Below are 19,609 nucleotides of genomic sequence, written 5' to 3'. Positions count from 1 at the left end.
AAACATTGTTGGAAAGAAAAAGAAAAGTGTTATTTGCTTGTTTCAGAGACAAGGTGGTATGAGAGAAGTGGGGTGGGGGAGGGTGTCTATATTGGTCTATAGGGAGAATCAGGGGAGAGAAGTCTATAGCAGTGATTTTCAATGTGGAAATGGGATATTTTGCCCTGGAAAGGACATTTGGCAATGTCTAGAGACATATTTGATTGATTGCCACGATTATAGGAAAGCATGCTACTGACGTCAAGTGGGGAGAGGTCAGGGATGTTACTACAAATCCTACAATGCACTGAGTAGCACCCCACCTCCCCTGGCAACAAAAATTTACTGGGTTCAAATGACAGTAGTGTGGAAGCTGAGAAACCCTGGTCTAGAGGCAAGTAGGTGGTTCAGCTTAAAATAAGGGAGGGGAATACGTCTTACCACCAGGGCTGGCACAGGGAAGGGGTGAACAAGGACCCTGTGGGTGGGAAACAGCTAGAAAGCACATGTCTCAGGGGTGGGAGCAGTGTGGTGTGGAATGGAGTGGGGAGTATTTGGAGGAACATCCTACATTCTTTAACAAATATATCTGGATGAGAAGCCAACATCTGTTGCTTTAGAGAGGGAGTTAATTTTCTCCCGGTTCCTTTTATGGAAAGATTCGTGGTCAAAATAATCCTTGTCTACTTATATTCACTTTTTACCATCTTCAGAGCCAGAAGGAAGAAAGAAATAAGATCTACTTTCTCTTTTAGCTTTCTTCTACCTTGAGAAAAGTCTTTGATTAATGCTGCTCCTTCCTTGAGCTATGGTTTGGTTCTCTGTATCCTTTAATGGCCACTGAGAGGCTTATGCTTAGTGCCTGCATTTTCTTCTCTCACACAGTTTATCCTTCTAGCCATTCCACTGAGTCTCTGCAGTGAAAGTTCATTCATGTCCTCCACTTGCTTTACCCAGGGTCATTTTAATTGCCCTTACTCTGCTTGCCTCTCTCTGGCAGTTGACACTGTTGTTTTTTTCCTTGAAATTCTCTTCTTACTTTAGTTGTCTACATTCCTCTGGCTCCTCTTTTTCATTCCCAATCCTTCTTTGGCTCCTTTTCTAGCTCAGTGCTTACTCCTGGTCCCCATAGATATAGCTCCTTTCCTACATTCTTTAACGTATCTTGCTGGTAATGTCACCTTTTTACCTGCCTCCATCAACTCATTGTGGATAATTCTTTTATCTTAAATCACCAGTTCTGTTTTCTCTAACTTACAGACCCTTAGCGCCAACCTACTAAATAATTCCAGTTTATTTCCATGCTATGATATCAAAATATTTAAGCACAAAGCTGATCATATTTGTTTTAGTCCATTTTTTTGTTGCTTATAACAGAATACTTGAACCTGGGTAATTTATAAAGAAATGAAACTTATTTCTTATGGTTTTGGAGGCTGATAAATTTGAGGTGCAGGGAGCACATCTGGTAAGGGCCTTTTTCTGGGTAGAGGCTCTGTACAGAATCCCATAGCAACATAGGGTATCACATAGTGAGACTATTGCAAGAGCTCTCTCACATGCTCCTTATAAAGCCACCTGTCCACATTCATGATAACTCATTACTCCATGAATGGATTAATGCATTCATAAGGGGACAGTCCTCATGATCCAATCACCTCTCAGAGCTCCACCTTTGAAACACCATAATCGGATTTCCCACCCTCTTAACACTGTGACTGTGGGGATCAAGTTCCCAACACACGCACTTCTGGGGGACAGGTTCCACCCATAGCAATATTCTTTTCCATTAGCTGCTAAGAGATTGCTTGATACTTTTAAGATGCCACAGAGCAAAAGTCCTCTGACTTAGACCTGATTCGCTTCTTTGGTACCTGGCTTTCCCTGTATCTCCTTACTCAGCTTTGCCTCAGGACTTTGGATTTCTGCTCTAGTGGGAAGATTCATTTTGTCCCTTTAGTGAACACCCATTACTCACCACGATACTTATTCACCAATGTCCCAGTTTAGCGACCCAGTGCATATGTCATTTCACCCACCCAACTTGGTTGTAAATGAAATTTCCACTTTAGTTGATGGATTTGGCGGTCTCCCACTAGTATGCCAGGCTCACAACTCTTACTAGCTCATCCTTTTACCTTTTCTCTAAACCTAGCTATGCTTTATCTCCCAGGTAATATTGGTATTTAGGCAAAAGTCTGTACTTCCTTGGGTCAAAGAGTGGAAACTATGGCAATTTCTGGCTCTGAGGTAGAAGATAGTGGGAAAAACTGGGGGAGCTGGGAGGCCTTTTGGAATGTTCAAAATCACAGGATACTGGCAGCTCCACATGTAAGCTTGACCGTGGCATACTTAATGTTTAAGTATGTAAAAGTATTTAAACTTTTCTGTTTAAACCTTCCTGCTTCATAGGGCAATTACCATCCTACAGAGCAGAAACAGTGGGGTCTTGAGAGCTTGTCAATAAGAGCAAGAGAAAAGGATATGGGATGGAGAGAAGGAAATTAAACTGAGTGCTAGGGTTTCCTTGTTCTAGCTATTGTGCAAATAATTTAATAAGCCTGGTGTGCTTTACTTTCAACACAGTTTTGAAAATTTGCATGAGATAAATTTTTGCAAATCAATTTCTATTTCAGACACTGTTTAAAATTCACTCTGGTAAATTCCATTAGGTTGCAAAGAGTGCTTAAAAATATTATACTTTAATCTCAGAGAAGCTATACCTTTTAACTTCAGATTTGTTTGCATTTACTCCACATTTGATTTGATAAACACATAGCCAGGAAAATAATTTCTGTTCTGCCACTGGCCACTAGTTATATTAATACTGCCTGCCTGCCTGAAGCTGGCCCACAGAGAATTAAAAAATCGGATCTTTTTTTGCTTATTTTTCTCAGTGTTAAAAACTAAGGTGAGCAATTTAGGTTAAAATAGTATTCTGTAGCCCAAAGTAGCCACACTATACCAAATCTTTAGTTTATTTTCTTCTTTTTGTGCTGTTACATTTTATTCTTTAGTACCATCCAGCTTCTTTTCTACTCAGAAAGAAAAATATTAGAAGGTCTTTCTTTTTCTTTTTTAACATTTCTAGATGTAAGTAAGGAAAATTACTGAGGACAGGGAGAAGGATGTGGTATGTTGTGGTATGTGGTATTTTATTTAGGTACATTTGGTAAGTGTATACCTCTACATTTAATTCACAAAGGAGGATATGAACATGGTCAGAAATTCATATAATTCAGAAAGACATAATTTCTGTTTGTCCTAGCATTTTAGCCGTATTTCCTGAAACACTGCTTATGGCAGAAAAATCAAGCTAAAACTTTTCAGTCAGCAACAGCCTTGGGTATTCTTCAGAGTTAGCAGTACATTTACTAAAGATATTTAAAACATTGCAGTTAATTCAGTTTTATTGAGATTTTTATGTTATGGAACTTCAGACTAGATTGTTGTATTTGTGGATTCATATTTGGTAGGAAAAAACCCTACCACATTTCACCCAACAATGTAATAAAATTAGCAGCTTTTTTGTTTGATTTGTTTTCTATTTTTGTCATACACTGCTGTTAGAGATAACATTTTATCCATTTCAAAAAGTGCTATTTACAAGACAGGTGAAATTCCATTACTGCTAGTTTGTAGAAGCATGAATTTCATAATAGCAAAGAAAAAAAAAAAAAAAAAAAAAAAAAGAAGCCTAATGCAGCCAGCAGGTAGCCCTGTTTCCCGACTGTTTCATCTTGCAGAAAACGCCAGCTATTTTGCTTAGAAATTATAAAGTCCACAGAGCACAACATCAAGACTTGGGATAAAGACCAGGGCCTGAAAAATAAGTGAAAAGAACTTCAACATTGCATTTTAAATCATCAGGATTTGTTTAATCATTTATTTTTAAATTAATATGATAAAAACAAATCTTTAGTTGTAAAGGAATATAGGTTATTTTCACATGGAATTTTTTTTCTAATGTGAAAAATCCAACTTTCAGTGTTGAACTCTGCCTCTTCAGGTCTCTGTGTGGTACCCTCCGTGGGTAATTATTCGGCAGGTGCTGACAGATTTCATTTCCTTCCCTCTTAGTCCATTCTTCTTACAGAACTCAAAATAGTCTTTTAAATATTTAAATTAGGTCCCATCATTCTGCTTACAAATCTTCCAATGGATTTTTGTCCCATTCAATTTAGAATCAAACCCACATTCCATACCATGCTCTGCAATACTGTTCACCAGCAGTTCTCACTTATTTTGGTCTCAAGACCCCTTTCTACTCCTAAACATTATTGAAGTTCCCTGGAAGACTTTGTTTATGTGTTATATCTATTAGTATTTATTATATTAAAAATTAAAACAGGACATTTAAAAATATTTATTTGTTAGTTAATTTAAAAATAACAATAATACACAATACCCATATCATATTAAATAAAAAAAACTATATTTTTCATAACAAAAATGTCTTGAAAAGAATGGCATTGCTTTACATTTTTGCATATTTCTATAATGTTTGGCTTAATAGAATGTGGCTGGATTCTCATATCTAGTTTTTCGTTTAATTTAGTACAATACCACTTGTCCTTTGCCTTGAATGCTCAGAACTAATTCACTCAGGTCTCTGCAGAAAGTCTTCCTTTTCCATCCACTTATACAGTCACTCTCTATCCCATTACCTTGTTTTACTTTCTCCATAGCATTATACAACATATATATGTATTAAAGTATCAGATTGTATGCTATAACTATGTGCAATTACAATGTGTAAGTTAAAAGAAAAATTTAAAAAAAAACTATGCAAAGTGATATTATGTTGATCTTTGCTGATCATCCATCTTGACCTACTCAGTTGTAAGCTCCACTTAGGCAAGGACCTTGTTTGTCTCATTAACCATTGTGTATTAGTTTTCTATTGTCACATAAGAAATTGCCCCCCTCCCCCCCCCCCCCAATTTAGCAGCTTAACACAGCAAACATTTATTATCTTACAGTTTCCCTGAGGCAGGAAACTGGTGTGGCTTAGCTGGGTGCCTCTGGCTCAAGATCTTTCCAGAGGTTGCAGTGAAGCTGGGCTGAAGGATCTGTTCTCAAGCAGGCCCAGATTATCTGCTTTCAGGCTAATTCATGTGGGCCAGGGCTGCCTCCCTATATGGCAGTGTCTTTCTCCATGGCGAGAGAGGGCATCTAAGACAGAAGCCACAGTATTTCATCATCTAATGTTGGAAGTGAGATCCCATCACTTTTTCCCTTTCTATTTATGAGAGTCACTAGCTCTGGTCCACACTCAAGGAGAAGGATCACACAGGGGTGAATAATAAATAAGGGGTGGGGAGGTCTTTGGGGACTGTCTGAGAGTTGCCTACCATCAACGGTATCCTCAGGACCTAGCATAGAGTCTGGCACACAGTAGGTGCTTAGTAAATACTTGTTCAATGAGTATAGTGTCCATGATGTGCTCAGAGGGTTTGGGTTTTGTTTTCTCAGAAGAAGAGGGACCATTTGCCTAAGAAAGCTTTTACAATCTGTGCTATTTTTCATGTTACCTCTAGTGTGTTATATTTTTCAGATGGCTGGTATAAGCCTACATAGGAAAGAAAATATTAATTTCTTTTTTGGGATAAGACAACTTGCTGCTGGTGTCTTCTGGGGCTTAAAGTGAGAAATAGGGTGAATATATTAGTCCCAGGGGGTGTTGTGTTCCTGCAGGGGAAATAGAAAGAACTTACTGCCCAGTAATATCTGTTTCACCCATTTTTCTTCTTATATAAAATTTCATCTTCTAGAGAGATTGTGTTCTGTGGGGCCGCTGCTCTCTCCTGATATCTTTGTTTGGCTTTCCTGGGGCAAGAAACACATTGAACTGTCTGGATGGCCACATTTGTTGGAAGATGTAGTAATTTCATTAATATTATTCATAAACATATGTAAACATTGAAAAAATATAACATGTTTAATTATTTTCCTGCATAGAACTGCTGTATGTATCTCTATACTGTAATACTATTTTACGTCTTTTGAAGGAAATTATAGCTAGTCTTCACTTTTAGTCACTATATAGTAACATTGTTTTTATACTTGTTTCCAGGGCTGTATACATTGATCAATTGTTAGTATGAATCAGTCTTTAAAATTGTTTTCCTCCATGACACAGCTGGGAGTATGACAACAAGGGTATGGTAATTTTAATTGATAATGAGAATGGAAGAAGAGATACTTTTAGTGAATTAGAAGTAGGTATGGTTAAAAAGGAGTGACCTCAGAGCAGTATAAACCTGGGAAAGGCAGGTTTCTAACTCAAGAAAAAAGAAGCTGGAGTATTCCAGAGACCAAATGCATTGATTTTACTGTTTTGCCTAGAGTTTTTCAATTGTAAATGAAGTGGATATCATGGATGGAGGTTTTCTTCCAGTAGGGTTCTTGTGATGATGTGGTGACCCTTTGTGATTTCTCTAAAAGTGCCCTGAAGCATAGTGATGTGATTGAAGGACACAGATGCTAGTGTCAGAGATCTGTACTTAAATCTCTGCCCTGTCCTTCTCAACCGTAAGTGGAGGAAATAGTTTCTATACTTTAGGATTGTTACAAAGATAATGTAGGAAAATACATGTAAAACAGATGCCTGACATATATACTACGTGTTCCATGCCTTAGCTGAGATTTGGTAGACCACCCCATTTTCAGTTAGAATTCTTTTTTTATGGACACCTCCAGATTTTAATTAGCCTACATTTACAACCAATAAGAGCTCTTCTTAAAACAAAGAAGGTGACCAAATTTAGCTATCATTCTATTTGCTACTTCTAGCCTCTGTGTATTAAAAACATCCCTGTGGAGTTCTAGGTATGACAAAATCCAGAAAATATATGATTGCTCAGCATATGTGGTCAATTTCATGATTAAAGTTGTCATCAAACATCAGGATTTTTCACAGATTATGGAAGTGTTTTAAATAAAACCTCTGAGTGCTGTGAGGAGAGAAGCCCCAGATAGATTTTTTTCTTTTTTTTTTTTAGTTTTTAAAAAATTTTTATTTTAGCATTTACTTGTAGTTATTGTGGGGTACATTGTGTTGTTTGAACACATGCATATACTGCACAATGATTCACTTAGGGTAGACAGCATAGTTTTGTACCTGTTAGTCCACCACTTCTCTCCCCAACCCGTTTCCCCTCCTGGCCTCTGATAACCATTATTCTACTCTCTACTTCCATGAGAACCATTTTTTTTAGATTCCACATAAGAATGAGATCATGCAGTATTTATCTTTCTGTGGCTGACTTACTTCACTTAACATGATGGTTTCTATTCCATCCATGTTGCTGCAAATGATAGGATATCATTTCTTTTTGTAGTTGAATAGTATTCCATTGTGTATATATACCACAGGGTTTTAAAATCCATTCATATGTTAAAGGGCATTTAGGCTGATTCCATCTCTTGGCTATTGTGAATAGTGTTGTGATAAACATAGGAGTGCAGGTGTCTTTTCGATATATTGATTTCATTCCCTTTGGGTATGTACTCAGTAGTGGGATCACTGGGTTATAAGGTATATCTATTTTTAATTCTCTGAGGAACTTCCATACTGTTTTCCACAATGGATGTACCAATTTACATTCCCACCAACAATGCAGGAGAATTTCCTTTTCTTTGAACCCTTGCCAACATTTGTTATTTTCTGTCTTGTTGATAATAGCTGTTCTAACTGGGCTGAGATGATATCTCACTGGGGTTCTGATTTGCATTTCTCTGATGAGTGATTTTGAGCATTTTTCATATGCCTATTGGCCACTTGTATGTCTTCTTTTGAGAAAGTCTGCTCAGGTCCTTGGCCCATTTTTTAATGGGTTGTTTTGGGCTGTTGAGTTGTTTGAGTTCCTTATATACTCTAAATATTAGCCACTTGTCTGATGTGTAGTTTGCAAACACTATCTGCCATTCTGTAGGTTGTTTCTTCATTTTGCTGATTGTGTCCCTTGCTGTGCAGAAACTTTTTAGTTTTATATCTGTCTGTGTATTTTTGCTTTAATTGCCTGTGTTTTGATATTATTCTCACTCAAAAAAGTGCTGCCTACTCCCATTTTGTATAGAGTTTTCCCTATGTTTTCTTCTAGTATTTTCATAGTTTTGGGTCTTAAATTTAGGTATTTAATCCATTTTGAGTTGATTTTTGTGTATGGTGTGAGAGATACATACGATCTTCCGCATGTGAATATCCAGTTTTTCTATCTGTCAAATAGACTTTCCTTTCTCCACTGTATATTCTTAATACTTTTGTTGAAAATCAGTTGGCTATAAGTGTGTGGATTTATTTATGGGCTCTCTATTCTGTTTCATTGGTCTGTTTGTCTGTTTTTATGCCAATACCATGCTGTTTTGGTTACTATAGCTTTATAGTATATTTTGAAGTCAGGAAGTGTGATACCTCCAGCTTTGTTCTTTTTGTTAAAAATTGCTTTAGCTAGACAAGGTCTTTTCTGGTTCCATACAAGTTAAAAAATTTTTTTTTTCTATTTCTGTTATGAATGTCATTGGCATTTTGATAGGGATTATGTTGAATGTGTAGAATACTTTGGGAAAAATGGACATTTTGATGATGTTAATTCTTCCAACCCAAGAATGTGGGATAACTTTCCATTTATTTGTGTCCTCTTCAATTTTTTTCACCAATGTTTTATAGTTTTCATTGTAGAGGTCTTTCACCTCCTTGGTTAAATTTACTCCTAGGTATTTAGTTTTTTGGTAGTTATTGTGAATGGGATCACTTTCTTTATTTCTTCTTCACCTATTTCATTTATTGGCATATAGGAAGGCTATTGATTTTGGTGTGATGATTTTTTATCCTGTGACTAAACTGACTGAACTGATTTATTAGTTCTAGTAATATTTTGGTGGAGTCTTTAGGGTTTCTATGTATATGATCATGTCATCTGCAAATAGGGATAGTTTGACCTCCTCCTTTCCAATTTGGATGCCCTATGTTGCTTTCTCTTGCCTTATTGCACCGGCTAGTACTTCTAGTCCTATGTTGAATAAGAGCAGAGAAAGTGGGCATCCTTGTCTTGTTCCAGATCTTGGAGGAAAGGCCTTCAGTTTTTGTCCATTCAGTATGAAATTATCTGTGAGTTTATTATATATAGCCTTTATTGTGTTGAGGTACCTTCCTTTTATACCTACTTTTTTGAGTGTTTTCATTATGAAAGGGTGTTGGATTTTATCAAATGCTTTTTCTGCATCTATTGAAATGATCATATGTTTTTTTCCTTCATTTTGTTGATGTGATGTATCATGTTTATAGATTTGTGTATGTTGAACCATCCTTGCATCCCTAAGATGAATCCCATTTGATCATGGTGAATGATCTTTTTAATGTGTTGTTTTCATTTGCTAGTATTTTATTGAGTATCTTAGCATGTTTGTGTATTAGGAATATTGATCTGTCTGTAGCTAGTATGGTGTGCTCCAAGGCCCTCTTCTCCCTTGCAGACTCTAGGCAACCTCATGCAAAGAGCTCTGCTTTGGCTTTTGCTATCTCCTGCTCTGTGGTGCTGTGGCTTCTTCCCACCTCTCACAGCTTGCCAGATGGGGTGAGGGCTAGAAAAGATCTGAGCAGTTTCTTCTTCCTCTTGGTGTGGTTTCTCCTGCCTTCATGAACATTGCTAGTCTCTCCTCCTCTTCTTCAGAGCTCTGGTGGTCTCAGGCTGGCAGTCTTTTCTTTTTAATAGCTGTAAATTTGTTGATTATGGGGGAGAGTGATGCTGGGGATTGTCTATTTTGCCATCTTGATGACATCACTCCAGATAGAATTGTTAATATATGGTCAATATAATATGTGGAGTCTTCAGGCTGTCTCAAATATTGTTTCAGCTCAGTGAATCTATGATTCCCATGAGACTGTGTTTTATAGGAATATTATGGGCAACTGGGCCAGTATTTATGCTATTTTTAAAAAAAATTTAAATATTTTATAGTTTGTAGTATAAAATATTTTGAATATGCAAAAAATATAACACACATCCATTTACTCACCACACACTCAGATTTAAGAGATTTCACAGTTTGCATTTTTTTTTTTTTGTGGGCTCTCTTTCTCTTTTTAGATTAAGTTTATTGTTGTAGCTAAAACTTCAGTCTCATCTCTTCTCTCTCCATTTCACTATATTGAAATCACGGTGTTCTTTTTCATTCATTTTTTATTTCTTACTACATATGTGTATATTCATTCAGGCATGGTATTACTTTGTGTATTTTAAAAAATTTATATAAATGGTATCATAATATAGATACTATTCTATACCTCATTTGACCCATGCTGCTATAGTTTTTTTTTTTTTTTAATATTTAGCTATGGTGACTCATTTATTTTAATTTTAAGTAATGTATAAATTTCATTATATGAGTGAACTACAATTCATTTTCCCATTTCCTACCAATGACCACAATCCTTTGCTCATACAAACAATGCTACATAAGTATTCTTCTATATGTCTCCCTGTGTACATGTGACAGAGATACTTTTGGGTACATACTTACGATTTATTGAATTATGGAACTCAAATCTTTACTTCTCTGTAGTAATAGTATACAGTCACACCCTTGTCAAGGCCTCATGGAGAGCAGAGTATATTTCCCCTCCCTTTGACTTTGGGTTTGGCCATGTGGTTTGTTTTGGCCAAGGGGATGTTAGTAGACATGATGCAAGCAAATATTTGAGATGAACTTGGGTAGTTAGGTTTACTTTTATGGTCTCTGTCATCTCCATTGGGGCATGTCCTGGGTAATCTGCTGGGTCCAAGATGAGGAAAGACACAGATTTGGAATTTAGAACAGACTTGGAATCATTCCACTCCTTTGTGTCAAGTGTGGCCATGCCTGGCTTTCAGCCAAAGACCAACTGACCTGCAGAAAAGTAAGAAATAAATGTCACTGTTCTCTATCACTGAGATTTTGTGATTGTTCTACAGAAAAAACTGACATGTTATAAACTTTATTAGGTACAGCCGCATGTAATGTTCATATCTGTATTGTTCCATATGGTTAAATAATTCTTCCAGCTATATGAATTTTATCCCTTTTTTTTGGCAAGAGAAATATTTTTTCTTTTTTTCAATTTATTTTTTAATTGAAACATATTGATTATACATATTTGTAGAGTACAGAGTTATATTTCGATACATGTATACAATGTGTAGTGATCAAATCAGGGTAGTTAGCAAACTGTGATGATGAGAACATTTAAGCTCCACTGTTTTAGCCATTTGAGAACATACAATAAATTATCATTAATTATAGAGGCCTAGCACTATTGAACACCACTACAATTTATTTTTTCTATCTAGCTGTAATTTTGTATTAATTAACCAACCTCTCCCCATCTGCCCCTCCTCTTTCCCTTCCCGACTTCTAATAACCACTCTAACTCTCTATTTCTAAAAGTTCAACTTATTTTTTTTTTAGCTCCCCGCATATGAGTGAGAACATGTGGTATTTATCTTTTTGTGCCTAACTTATTTCACTTAACATAATGTCTTCCAGACTTGCCCATGTTGCTGCACATGACAGGATTTCATTCTTTTTCATGTCTGAGTAGTATTTTATTGTCTATATGTATCACATTTTCTTTATCCATTCATCTGTAGATGTACACCTAGGTTGACTTCATATCTTGGCTATTGTGAATAGTGCTGCAATACGCATGGGTGTGCAAATATCTCTTTGGGTTGCTAATTTCCCTTCCTTTGGATAAATGCCCAGCAGTGAAATTGCTGGATCTTATGGTAGTTCTATTTTTAGTTTTTTGAGGAACCTCCATAAATTTTCCATAATGGCTGTACTAATTTACTTTGCCACAGTAGTGTATAAGAGTTCCCCTTTCTCTGAATCCTTGCCAATGTACATTATTTTTTTGTCTTTTTGACAATAGCCATTCTAACTGGAGTGAGATGATATTTCATTGTGGTTTTGATTTGCATTTCCTTGATGCTTAGTGATGTTGAACATTTTTTCATATACCTATTGGCCATTTATATGCCTTCTTTTGAGAAATGTCTATTCAGTCGTTTTTGCATTTTTTAATAGGATTATTTGTTTCCAGAAATATTATTTTTCTCCAGAAAGTGTGAGCACTGACTCCCTCTGTCCTGGGGTATCCTCCACACTGTGCTGTACTGCCTGTTCCCCGGGGTGCAGGGCATAATGTGGGCTTGGGTGCCAGGGTCACAGTGTGATGAGGGGGCCTTAGGGATGTGGAGATGCTAGGGCCATTTGGCCCCAGGGCAAAATACACTCTGGTGTTGGCTCTGATTTCAAAATGGTGATGTCCTGTGGTGACCTGGGATCTGGGGGGTGGGGGACTCAGCATGAACTTCCTCTTGGATTAAGAAAGTTGCATGGGCTGCAAGCAGCTCCCCTTTGAAGACTCTGCGGTTTCCTTGTAGCTTGGATTATAGACATTTGTGGCAGGAACATGGACTATTGGGGATACCCTTTGCCTACCTTTTCCTAGCAGCAAGGAGTATCTGCTGGCTCCAAGCCAATTTTGGTCACTTGTCTTTCTCTATTGCCATCTCAAGTTTCTGAACCTCAGGAGATCTTCCTCATCCTTTTGCTGAATTATGGTTTTTTCTCCCAGACACTCTATTCAACATGTGACTATCTCCTTGTTTTGGACTTTCTTTGCATCAGAGGCAAAAGCTGAGTGCCTCTGGTCAGCCATTTTGAACCAGGCTCCAAAAAGAACTTTTACAGAGAAGGGGAGAAACACTTTACAAATAATCAATATAAGTATAGAAGCCAGTTAATATTTGTTTTGAGGGGTTTAGTTCTTTATCTGTAGACACTTGTCTCTTAAAGTTCTTCAAAGTATGGTCTACCATAATTGTTTGTTTTAACAGAATAAGCTAATCAGAAAAATGTGGGTAAGAGTTTTCTGTTGTTTGGTTTTGAAAGAAAAAGTGTTTTTAAAATGTGAGGTCAATTGGCCATTTTCTTTTTATTATTTTTGGAGAAATGTCTCTTGCTAGCTGAATTTTAAAAATGAATTAATTTATCATTATTTCAGCAATAGGTTATCTGAGCCAGGATTTTAGACAGGACATAGAAATAATTTTCATAATTTATTTGTCCTCCTATTCTTTAATGATGCCTAATTCCCAGTTAGGTCATTTCATGTTTTATTGCTTCTTATATTATCAAGCCAAGAAGGGAAAATCTGTGCTGAAAATATATTTATTAATTGGCACCAAAAGAATCCCCTGTGTTCCCAGGACCAAAATAATGTTCAAAGAGAATTATGAAAACTGAGTTACCACTCCCCAAAACACCATAGATTTAAGAAAGAAGAATGTATAGTAAAGAGGAATGGGAGAAGAAATAAGAAGAGAAAAAGAAAGAAGGAGAAATGTAGGGAGATAAAATTGTGGCGATCATTACAGAGTAGATCACAACTGCTGAACAAAAGCAGAATGCCACTGATATACCTACATGTTTCTCTTCTGCAATAAAGCAACACAGACACACAGAGTCACAGACATACACATACGTACACACCCAGAATGCCACATTTAGATATACCTTTGGTATGTATTTCTCAGGGAAAATTTTGGGTGGGAAAAAGGGAGGAAAGAAAACTATTAGCTATACTATAGACAGTTTTCTGGGATTTAGGAACTGCTATGGGTCAAATATGTCCCCCAAAAGTTCTCGTATTGGAAACTTAATTTCTACTCTAATAGTGTTGAGTGGGAAATAAATTATGGTATTTGAAAGGTGGGACTTTTAAAAGGTGATTAGATTGTGAGGACTGTGTCCTTAGGAATGGATTGATCCATTCATGGAGTAATGGGTGTGGTTCTGATGGCTTTAAAAGGAGGGCAAGTGAGGAGATTGGCTCTCTTTTGCTCAGCCCGTTCTTGCCATGTGATACCCTGGTTGACAATGGACCCTGTAGAGAATTCCCAGCTAGAAGAAGGCCCTCGCCATATGTGTTTCCTGGGCCTTGCACTTCTTAGCCTCCAGACTGTAAGAAATAAATTTATAAATGACTCAGTTTCAGGATTTCTGTTATAAGCAACAGAAATAGACTAACATAGGGACACTACTTAGAAACATATTTTGGCACAATCACTGTTGCTGTTATTAATCAGGCCTTCTTGACTCAGAGACATATCATTTTCAATATTTGCATTCGGCATTGTACATTGACTTGTAAATACTTAGTGTATTCAAAACCATCTACATATAATGAGACCGAGGCTTTGAAAACTCTACTGTCTGTGTAGTGATAATGAACAGATCCTAGAGTGACTCTATTGAACGGTATCATAGAAACCAAATTTGTAAAAAATCAAGCTTGGATTTTGAGATCACAAGTCTGTATCAGTAAGGGTGCTTTGCTTGCAAATGCAGCAAAAAGCTGAGGTAAGGAATAAAGGGGGTTTAATGGCTTATGTAACTGCAAGTCTTGAATTAGGGAAGACTTACTGTTTGATTCACCAACTCAAAAATGGCATCATGGGCCCATTTTCACACCATTTTCCTATCTGTCTTCTTGGTTTCATCTTTATCCCAAGGTTGAGAGCTGAAAAGGATGTTAAGGAACTACCAAATGTTACAATATGACTGCCAAGCACACCCAGGATTACATGCTTCCTCATCCAAACCCAGGAATCTAGAGAGGGAGAGAGCTGGCTTCTCATAGCTCTCTCAGAAATGTGTCCACCAATTATTACTACTATGTTTGAAAAATAATAATTTTTCTAACTCCATCATTTTTCTACTATTATTTGTTGACATCCTATTGTCAAATGAATTTTGTCTTTCCCTCTCCATTCTTTCTCCTACCCTCTCTCCCTGTTTCCCCTCTTTCTCCTTCCCTCCCTTCTTTTTTTTTTATTTCAATATGACCTCATGGATTATTACTTTATCCAATGTATTGTAACCTAGTACTACAATTATTTATTTTAATGCTCCAACTGTCCCAGTTTTGGTCATATTTTGAGCACTTCTTACTCTTTGAAACATGATGTTCTAAGCTTATCTTGTGCTTTCCCCCCACAGCCCTGCAGTTTCTCTGTGGGAGTTCTGTTCCTTTGAGTGGAGAATAGTACTTAGAAATCAAGATCCGGGTGGCCAAATGTGCTTATTGCTATTGGTGTGTCATTGAGTCAAGGTCCTCTTAGAGGCTGAGATAGGAGATACATTCACATATACACATATACACAATACTTCTTAAAAGATTGCATTCTGACAAAAGGTTTCAGGGTAGACTTGTTATTTGTCGTATGAAAGGGAAGACAATTTGTTGGTCTTATTATCTAGTTTGGTAAAATGTGTGTAAAGGGAACAATTGGATACCTTTAACCAAGGATAAGATTTGAGTCCCTTGAATGATTTGTTCTTTAGTAAATCAAAAAATGACCTGTTGGGACCTAGTCACTAAAGTGGACCTGGGCCTTCAATGTTAACCAATGAGAACAAAGTCTTGCGTATATCCATATATCTATCTATGTATCTACTTTGGTACGTGCCTGTGAAATAGATTTGGAACTATTATACCCATTTTATGGATGGGAAATCAGGGTCTCAGTTACAGTATTACTAGTACATACTTTTTGATCAGTAGTTCGATTTGTGTCCTGTAGTCTCTACTGCTTTGTGAATAATGTCATTTCTCAGGACAATCCCACCATTTTAAACAGTGAATACCTTTTACACTCTTTCTTTTGGTGGCTGCAATTTTCCTGTCAAGGAGTCTACCTCACTGAGGCTTTCAGAGACTACTTAGTATACAAAGTTGTCAAAAATCCAGTCTTGAAATGTATGCATTCTTCTGATATGAGTGTACTTCAAAAAGTCTATGTAAAAATAGAATTAGAAGATAATACAAATCTTTCTAGGAACTTTTTGATGCACCCTCATATGTACATCAACGGTGTTTGTCAAGCCTAGTGTCTTCCATGTGGAGTTAGAAATGTTCCTTTGTTTTCTTTCCGGGGACAGTCCTTGGTTACGCATTAGTCTAACTCATTACTGTATGTTCCAATCGTAACCTATAGGTGGTGCTTGGTATCAAGAAACAGGAAATGCTTTGTGGCATTGAAATTTGTGAGGAAGTCGGGTCATGAGGTTCTGTGGAAGTCTGAGATAGCATATATGAGTGATTATTAATCGCAGACACATAAGCTTCCTTTTTGAGGGAATTTAAAATACTTTAAATCCACATGTACTCCTCTTTCAATGAAGGATCAGTTCATGGTAAAGTTGAGGGAGAATTTCTTCACTTCCTGTGGGGTAGATTGACAACCTACCTGGGGCACAATTGGCTTACCGTATAAAAAGGAAAATTTTTCAAAGTTTTGTATTTAGATCTTAAGTTTTACCCCATAAAAATTTTAAAGTAAAACCAGGAAGTGAATAAGATGCAAGAAAGTGGGGGAGAGATATAGGAAGAATGAAAGAGTGGGTGTTTATAGCTTTCTTCATAAAAGTTAACGCATAAATCACTTAAACACTGCTAAAACACTTTGCTCTCAACATTATATTTCAGTGAAATTAACCTCAGAATCTTAAGTTCTGTATTCAAAAGGAGGAGAAAAACATACTTGAGTTGTTGTTGCGTTGTAGGTTAACCAAATCCATTTAAGATGACTTTCTTTTCTTTGTTTAGTAAGTTACATTGTATCTTTACCAGGCACTATTCACAGAAACTTTTAGAAGTGGAGGCCTGCCATTTTTATATTTCATTCCTTTTTGGTTTTGTTACATCGTGAGAAGTGATTGGTTTTTATGTGTAACTTAAAGCCGTTTATTATACTTTATTCTCTCCATTGTACATACAAGGACTGTTTCTGCTGTGGCCACTGCATCAAATGTCTTGATGGTTCCATAGACGACCTTTCTTTACATTGAAAACATTTATTAATGATTTTCTAGAAGAGTCCTCTCTGGTCATCTAAACTTGAGCTGAAAAGGTACAGAGGATTTTACTATCAAATCTTACTATTATGGAGAATTTATTATTTATTCTATAACACGAGGAAATAAGAAACTACTGTATCCCTTTTGTTTTTCGGAGTCAGATTTTCTCCAAGCTCCCATCCTGGTGACTTGCCTAGAAATTCAATCTCAACCCTTACTACGGCTCTTTCCCTGCCACTCTGATCACCCCAAAGTCCTAGGGGTTCTCCATGGTCTAGAATATTATGTTCCTCTGGTCTTGAGTCTTCCCAACTCGTTTTGTAAGCCACATAGCAGCATTGTCACTCCTGTGCCAAGACAGGGCATAATATCTTTCCCCAAGGCACCCATGGACATGATTCCTAGTATTCTATGCTCATCTCTCTTCCACAGGTCACCTTTAAGAATCACCATCTGGGGAGGGGATGTGTGTGTACATGTTTGTGGCGATGAGCTGTGGTCCTCCCACTCTTCAAGAGAAGCTCTCCTACTCCTTCCCCTCCCCATCACCACAAGCCCTCACTTTCCTCTTTTTCTCTGGGATTACCCAATAATCCCTTCTATGACTTTAAGTTTTTAAATATAAAGCCAGGAAGGGGTATTATCCCAATAGTTTCTGTTTTATACTTGGACACGAAGGCAGTTGTGGCAAGGCAAGGGAAAACATAAGCTTAGAAACCTTCTTGGGAGAAAGGTTGGGGTGGGGGGAAATACCTATGGATGGTAGAATAAAAAAACACATATTAATATTTTAATAAATTATTCAGTTTCACATTATTTTTCATTCCTTAAAAGAATAAAAATGAAAGACATATTGATGTTTAGTGTTTAATTGTTAGTATGCATTCTCTCAAAATATATTAGGAATCTAAGATAACTTTGTTCTAGTCAACACATCCTACCCATAATAAAGTTTTTATTTATGTTACTTCTTTTCTAAAGAAAGCTAGAGGAGTTGAACCAATAAATGAGTCTGAGATAGAAATAAGGGAATAAGAGGAAGCTTCCTGCTTGTGATGTGCAGCTTTGCAGAAGCAGGACCAGACAGAAGCAGACCTGTCCTGCTGGAGATGAAGCTGGTGGGACTGGGTGCGGGATTAGGTGGACGACAAAAACTGTTCGACTCTTGATTACCAGCCTGGACAACTGTGACTGGCCATCTCTACATCCTATATGGGAAATCCCTCTGGTTTTCCACCAACATGTGTCTACAGGAAACGACATCTAGGGAAAACTTTTTTTTTTTTTAAGTTTTCTTTTGTCGATATACATTGTGGCTGATTATTGCTCCCCATCACCAAAACCTCCCTCCCTTCTCCCTCCCCACCTCCTCCCCAACAATGTCCTTTCTGTTTGCTTGTCGTATCAACTTCAAGTAGTTGTGGTTGTTATATCTTCTCCCCCCCCCCCGGTTTTTGTGTGTGTGTGTGTGTGTGAATTTATATATTAATTTTTAGCTCCCACCAATAAGTGAGAACATGTGGTATTTCTCTTTCTGTGCCTGACTTGTTTCACTTAATATAATTCTCTCAAGGTCCATCCATGTTGTTGCAAATGGCAGTATTTCATTCATTTTTATAGCTGAGTAGTATTCCATTGTGTAGATGTACCACATTTTCCGTATCCACTCATCCAATGATGGGCATTTGGGCTGGTTCCAACTCTTGGCTATTGTAAAGAGTGCTGCGATGAACATTGGGAAACAGGTATACCTTTGACTTGATGACTTCCATTCCTCTGGGTATATTCCCAACAGTGGGATAGCTGGGTCGTGTGGTAGATCTATCTGCAATTGTTTGAGGAACCTCCATACCATTTTCCACAGAGGCTGCACCATTTTGTTAAGACAGAATCTGCCTTTCAAAGGAATTTAAGTACCTTATGAGACAGTCATTAAAAAAAGAAAAATTAGATGACTTCTAACATTTCTGTAAAGTCTGTGGAAGATGACTATTATCTAAATATCCACAAGTGGATAAGTCATGCAAAGTAATACTTGTGCCTTAGTTCTAAGTGTTTTTGACATACCGTACTACTGCTTCATTACCAAGTTAGAGAAATAGAGAAATCTGGGACTTCATTATTTTCTCTTGATTTCCAATGTGCATTTTTACAGAAAGGCATGAAAACCCTTGGGTAAAATTTGAGAACCAATTGATATGTAGATATTGTTTACACATATCTAAAAGAAAAATGTTACCACATACCTAGAGAATGAGACTCCTTATCACATTATTTCTCATTTTCTCTGTAAGTACGTACCTTAAAGAATGCACATTGTTTAAGGAATGAATTTTGTGTTTAACACCTGTCAGGCCTTGTTAGTGGGATGGGATTCTGGCTTTGCTTAGTAGATAAAACACAGCTGCTCTGCATATCACAAGGCAGAGTGTGTTTATATTCTATGTCCTGTGATTTGATGCCTCGACCAGCCCAGTACTGTTCTAGTATCTTATTGTGATTTTGATTTGTATTTCCCTGATGACTAATGACATTGAGCATTTTTTCATGGTTTTTTTTTTTTTTTTTCCCACTCATATATCTTCTTTGGAGAAATGTCTATTCAAACCTTTTCCCCTTTTTAAAATTTGACTATTTTTCTTTTTATTGTTGAGTTGTAAAAATTCTTTATACATTCTGGATACAAGTCTCTTATTATATATATGGCTTACAAATGTTTTCT

This window comes from Cynocephalus volans, chromosome 2, assembly GCF_027409185.1.
Source record: "Cynocephalus volans isolate mCynVol1 chromosome 2, mCynVol1.pri, whole genome shotgun sequence".
Classification (NCBI taxonomy): domain Eukaryota; kingdom Metazoa; phylum Chordata; class Mammalia; order Dermoptera; family Cynocephalidae; genus Cynocephalus; species Cynocephalus volans.
The sequence above is the reverse complement of the archived record's forward strand: the minus strand, read 5'-3'. Positions refer to the sequence as shown.